Genomic DNA, 7,381 nt, shown 5'->3' with positions numbered 1-7,381 from the left:
CATTACATGATTTAATCGTTAACTGTGTAAAGAAGTTGGTATATGAGATTACTTATTTTGTAGAACTAAATATTGACAGTATCTTTTCTATTAGTAGGACGATGGTGTCACCAACAACAATATGGAATATATAAAAAGTAATATTATAATACATATAATATCAACCTACTTACAATAGTAATTAACAATATTTTTAACATAACGTTCGTTTAGGAAGCGGATCAGAAAATAAACTTGAAATTCCCTTCTACGGGGATTTACCAAACTTGCGTATTCAAATCGATCAACCGACCAAGCCAACCAACATGGAAATAGTTATGCCATCAGAATCTTCCATAGTGAAAGAGATTACAAGACCAGTGTCTCCATCTCCAACATTCGTGGTAACAATTGATTTTAGATTATAATAGAAACTTTATACTCTATATTGTAGTTATTGAATAGTATCTAAAAATTTAAATTTTTAATAACTATCTTAAGATTCGGACATTACATGATTTAATCGTTAACTGTGTAAAGAAGTTGGTATATGAGATTACTTATTTTGTAGAACTAAATATTGACAGTATTTTTTCTATTAGTAGGACGATGGTGTCACCAACAACAATATGGAATATATAAAAAGTAATATTATAATACATATTATATCAACCTACTTACAATAGTAATTAACAATATTTTTAACATAACGTTCGTTTAGGAAGCGGATCAGAAAATAAACTTGAAATTCCCTTCTACGGGGATTTACCAAACTTGCGTATTCAAATCGATCAACCGACCAAGCCAACCAACATGGAAATAGTTATGCCATCAGAATCTTCCATAGTGAAAGAGATTACAAGACCAGTGTCTCCATCTCCAACATTCGTGGTAACGATTGATTTTAGATTATAATAGAAAGTTTATACTCTATATTGTAGGTTTTGAATAGTATCTAAAAATTTAAATTCTTAATAACTATCTTAAGAGTCGGACATTACATGATTTAATCGTTAACTGTGTAAAGAAGTTGGTATATGAGATTACTTATTTTGTAGAACTAAATATTGACAGTATCTTTTCTATTAGTAGTACGATGGTGTCACCAACAACAATATGTAATATATAAAAAGTAATATTATAATACATATAATATCAACCTACTTACAATAGTAATTAACAATATTTTTAACATAACGTTCGTTTAGGAAGCGGATCAGAAAATAAACTTGAAATTCCCTTCTACGGGGATTTACCAAACTTGCGTATTCAAATCGATCAACCGACCAAGCCAACCAACATGGAAATAGTTATGCCATCAGAATCTTCCATAGTGAAAGAGATTACAAGACCAGTGTCTCCATCTCCAACATTCGTGGTAACAATTGATTTTAGATTATAATAGAAAGTTTATACTCTATATTGTAGGTTTTGAATAGTATCTAAAAATTTAAATTCTTAATAACTATCTTAAGAGTCGGACATTACATGATTTAATCGTTAACTGTGTAAAGAAGTTGGTATATGAGATTACTTATTTTGTAGAACTAAATATTGACAGTATCTTTTCTATTAGTAGAACGATGGTGTCACCAACAACAATATGGAATATATAAAAAGTAATATTATAATACATATTATATCAACCTACTTACAATAGTAATTAACAATATTTTTAACATAACGTTCGTTTAGGAAGCGGATCAGAAAATAAACTTGAAATTCCCTTCTACGGGGATTTACCAAACTTGCGTATTCAAATCGATCAACCGAAAAAGCCAACCAACATGGAAATAGTTATGCCATCAGAATCTTCCATAGTGAAAGAGATTACAAGACCAGTGTCTCCATCTCCAACATTCGTGGTAATAATTGATTTTAGATTATAATAGAAAGTTTATACTCTATATTGTAGGTTTTGAATATTATCTAAAAATTTAAATTCTTAATAACTATCTTAAGAGTCGGACATTACATGATTTAATCGTTAACTGTGTAAAGAAGTTGGTATATGAGATTACTTATTTTGTAGAACTAAATATTGACAGTATCTTTTCTATTAGTAGGACGATGGTGTCACCAACAACAATATGGAATATATAAAAAGTAATATTATAATACATATAATATCAACCTACTTACAATAGTAATTAACAATATTTTTAACATAACGTTCGTTTAGGAAGCGGATCAGAAAATAAACTTGAAATTCCCTTCTACGGGGATTTACCAAACTCCCGTATTCAAATCGATCAACCGACGAAGCAAACCAACATGAAATAGTAATGCCATCAGAATCATCCATAGTGAAAGAGATTACAAGACCAGTGTCTCCATCTCCAACATTCGTGGTAACAATTGATTTTAGATTATAATAGAAAATTTATACTCTATATTGTAGTTATTGAATAGTATCTAAAAATTTAAATTTTTAATAACTATCTTAAGATTCGGACATTACATGATTTAATCGTTAACTGTGTAAAGAAGTTGGTATATGAGATTACTTATTTTGTAGAACTAAATATTGACAGTATTTTTTCTATTAGTAGGACGATGGTGTCACCAACAACAATATGGAATATATAAAAAGTAATATCATAATACATATTATATCAACCTACCTACAATAGTGATTAACAATATTTTTAACATAACGTTCGTTTAGGAAGCGGATCAGAAAATAAACTTGAAATTCCCTTCTACGGGGATTAACCAAACTCGCGTATTCAATTCGATCAACCGACCAAGCCAACCAACATGAAATAGTAATGCCATCAGAATCTTCCATAGTGAATGAGATTACAAGACCAGTGTCTCCATCTCCAACATTCGTGGTAACAATTGATTTTAGATTATAATAGAAAGTTTATACTCTATATTGTAGGTTTTGAATAGTATCTAAAAATTTAAATACTTAATAACTATCTTATGAGTCGGACATTACATGATTTAATCGTTAACTGTGTAAAGAAGTTGGTATATGAGATTACTTATTTTGTAGAACTAAATATTGACAGTATTTTTTCTATTAGTAGGACGATGGTGTCACCAACAACAATATGGAATATATAAAAAGTAATATTATAATACATATTATATCAACCTACTTACAATAGTAATTAACAATATTTTTAACATAACGTTCGTTTAGGAAGCGGATCAGAAAATAAACTTGAAATTCCCTTCTACGGGGATTTACCAAACTTGCGTATTCAAATCGATCAACCGACCAAGCCAACCAACATGGAAATAGTTATGCCATCAGAATCTTCCATAGTGAAAGAGATTACAAGACCAGTGTCTCCATCTCCAACATTCGTGGTAACGATTGATTTTAGATTATAATAGAAAGTTTATACTCTATATTGTAGGTTTTGAATAGTATCTAAAAATTTAAATTCTTAATAACTATCTTAAGAGTCGGACATTACATGATTTAATCGTTAACTGTGTAAAGAAGTTGGTATATGAGATTACTTATTTTGTAGAACTAAATATTGACAGTATCTTTTCTATTAGTAGTACGATGGTGTCACCAACAACAATATGTAATATATAAAAAGTAATATTATAATACATATAATATCAACCTACTTACAATAGTAATTAACAATATTTTTAACATAACGTTCGTTTAGGAAGCGGATCAGAAAATAAACTTGAAATTCCCTTCTACGGGGATTTACCAAACTTGCGTATTCAAATCGATCAACCGACCAAGCCAACCAACATGGAAATAGTTATGCCATCAGAATCTTCCATAGTGAAAGAGATTACAAGACCAGTGTCTCCATCTCCAACATTCGTGGTAACAATTGATTTTAGATTATAATAGAAAGTTTATACTCTATATTGTAGGTTTTGAATAGTATCTAAAAATTTAAATTCTTAATAACTATCTTAAGAGTCGGACATTACATGATTTAATCGTTAACTGTGTAAAGAAGTTGGTATATGAGATTACTTATTTTGTAGAACTAAATATTGACAGTATCTTTTCTATTAGTAGAACGATGGTGTCACCAACAACAATATGGAATATATAAAAAGTAATATTATAATACATATTATATCAACCTACTTACAATAGTAATTAACAATATTTTTAACATAACGTTCGTTTAGGAAGCGTATCAGAAAATAAACTTGAAATTCCCTTCTACGGGGATTTACCAAACTTGCGTATTCAAATCGATCAACCGACCAAGCCAACCAACATGAAATAGTAATGCCATCAGAATCTTCCATAGTGAATGAGATTACAAGACCAGTGTCTCCATCTCCAACATTCGTGGTAACAATTGATTTTAGATTATAATAGAAAGTTTATACTCTATATTGTAGGTTTTGAATAGTATCTAAAAATTTAAATACTTAATAACTATCTTAAGAGTCGGACATTACATGATTTAATCGTTAACTGTGTAAAGAAGTTGGTATATGAGATTACTTATTTTGTAGAACTAAATATTGACAGTATCTTTTCTATTAGTAGGACGATGGTGTCACCAAAAACAATATGGAATATATAAAAAGTAATATTATAATACATATAATATCAACCTACTTACAATAGTAATTAACAATATTTTTAACATAACGTTCGTTTAGGAAGCGGATCAGAAAATAAACTTGAAATTCCCTTCTACGGGGATTTACCAAACTCACGTATTCAAATCGATCAACCGACGAAGCAAACCAACATGAAATAGTAATGCCATCAGAATCATCCATAGTGAAAGAGATTACAAGACCAGTGTCTCCATCTCCAACATTCGTGGTAACAATTGATTTTAGATTATAATAGAAACTTTATACTCTATATTGTAGTTATTGAATAGTATCTAAAAATTTAAATTTTGAATAACTATCTTAAGATTCGGACATTACATGATTTAATCGTTAACTGTGTAAAGAAGTTGGTATATGAGATTACTTATTTTGTAGAACTAAATATTGACAGTATTTTTTCTATTAGTAGGACGATGGTGTCACCAACAACAATATGGAATATATAAAAAGTAATATCATAATACATATTATATCAACCTACCTACAATAGTGATTAACAATATTTTTAACATAACGTTCGTTTAGGAAGCAGATCAGAAAATAAACTTGAAATTCCCTTCTACGGGGATTAACCAAACTCGCGTATTCAAATCGATCAACCGACCAAGCCAACCAACATGAAATAGTAATGCCATCAGAATCTTCCATAGTGAATGAGATTACAAGACCAGTGTCTCCATCTCCAACATTCGTGGTAACAATTGATTTTAGATTATAATAGAAAGTTTATACTCTATATTGTAGGTTTTGAATAGTATCTAAAAATTTAAATACTTAATAACTATCTTAAGAGTCGGACATTACATGATTTAATCGTTAACTGTGTAAAGAAGTTGGTATATGAGATTACTTATTTTGTAGAACTAAATATTGACAGTATTTTTTCTATTAGTAGGACGATGGTGTCACCAACAACAATATGGAATATATAAAAAGTAATATTATAATACATATTATATCAACCTACTAACAATAGTAATTAACAATATTTTTAACATAACGTTCGTTTAGGAAGCGGATCAGAAAATAAACTTGAAATTCCCTTCTACGGGGATTTACCAAACTTGCGTATTCAAATCGATTAACCGACCAAGCCAACCAACATGGAAATAGTTATGCCATCAGAATCTTCCATAGTGAAAGAGATTACAAGACCAGTGTCTCCATCTCCAACATTCGTGGTAACAATTGATTTTAGATTATAATAGAAAGTTTATACTCTATATTGTAGGTTTTGAATAGTATCTAAAAATGTAAATTCTTAATAACTATCTTAAGAGTCGGACATTACATGATTTAATCGTTAACTGTGTAAAGAAGTTGGTATATGAGATTACTTATTTTGTAGATCTAAATATTGACAGAATATTTTCTATTAGTAGGACGATGGTGTCACCAACAACAATATGGAATATATAAAAAGTAATATCATAATACATATTATATCAACCTACCTACAATAGTGATTAACAATATTTTTAACTTAACGTTCGTTTAGGAAGCGGATCAGAAAATAAACTTGAAATTCCCTTCTACGGGGATTAACCAAACTCGCGTATTCAAATCGATCAACCGACCAAGCCAACTAACATGAAATAGTAATGCCATCAGAAGCTTCCATAGTGAAAGAGATTACAAGACCAGTGTCTCCATCTCCAACATTCGTGGTAACAATTGATTTTAGATTATAATAGAAACTTTATACTCTATATTGTAGTTATTGAATAGTATCTAAAAATTTAAATCCTTAATAACTATCTTAAGAGTCGGACATTACATGATTTATTCGTTAACTGTGTAAAGAAGTTGGTATATGAGATTATTTATTTTGTAGAACTAAATATTGACTGTATTTTTTCTTTTAGTAGGACGATGGTGTCACCAACAACAATATGGAATATATAAAAAGTAATATTATAATACATATTATATCAACCTACTTACAATAGTAATTAACAATATTTTTAACATAACGTTCGTTTAGGAAGCGGATCAGAAAATAAAATTGAAATTCCCTTCTACGGGGATTTACCAAACTTGCGTATTGAAATCGATCAACCGACCAAGCCAGCCAACATGGAAATAGTTATGCCATCAGAATCTTCCATAGTGAAAGAGATTACAAGACCAGTGTCTCCATCTCCAACATTCGTGGTAACAATTGATTTTAGATTATAATAGAAAGATTATACTCTATATTGTAGGGTTTGAATAGTATCTAAAAATTTAAATTCTTAATAACTATCTTAAGAGTCGGACATTACATGATTTAATCGTTAACTGTGTAAAGAAGTTGGTATATGAGATTACTTATTTTGTAGAACTAAATATTGACAGTATCTTTTCTATTAGTAGGACGATGGTGTCATCAACAACAATATGGAATATATAAAAAGTAATATTATAATACATATTATATCGACCTACCTACAATAGTAATTAACAATATTTTTAACGTAACGTTCGTTTAGGAAGAGGATCAGAAAATAAACTTGAAATTCCCTTCTACGGGGATTTACCAAACTCGCGTATTCAAATCGATCAACCGACCAAGCCAACCAACATGGAAATAGTTATGCCATCAGAATCTTCCATAGTGAAAGAGATTACAAGACCAGTGTCTCCATCTCCAACATTCGTGGTAACAATTGATTTTAGATTATAATAGAAAGTATATACTCTATATTGTAGGTTTTGAATGGTATCTAAAAATTTAAATTCTTAATAACTATCATAAGAGTCGGACATTACATGATTTAATCGTTAACTGTGTAAAGAAGTTGGTATATGAGATTACTTATTTTGTAGAACTAAATATTGACAGTAT

Source organism: Diuraphis noxia, unplaced genomic scaffold (genome assembly GCF_037042655.1).
Source record: "Diuraphis noxia isolate RWA-SAM2 unplaced genomic scaffold, SU_Dnox_SAM2 contig0004, whole genome shotgun sequence".
Taxonomy (NCBI): Eukaryota; Metazoa; Arthropoda; class Insecta; order Hemiptera; family Aphididae; genus Diuraphis; species Diuraphis noxia.
This window is presented reverse-complemented; position numbering follows the sequence as displayed.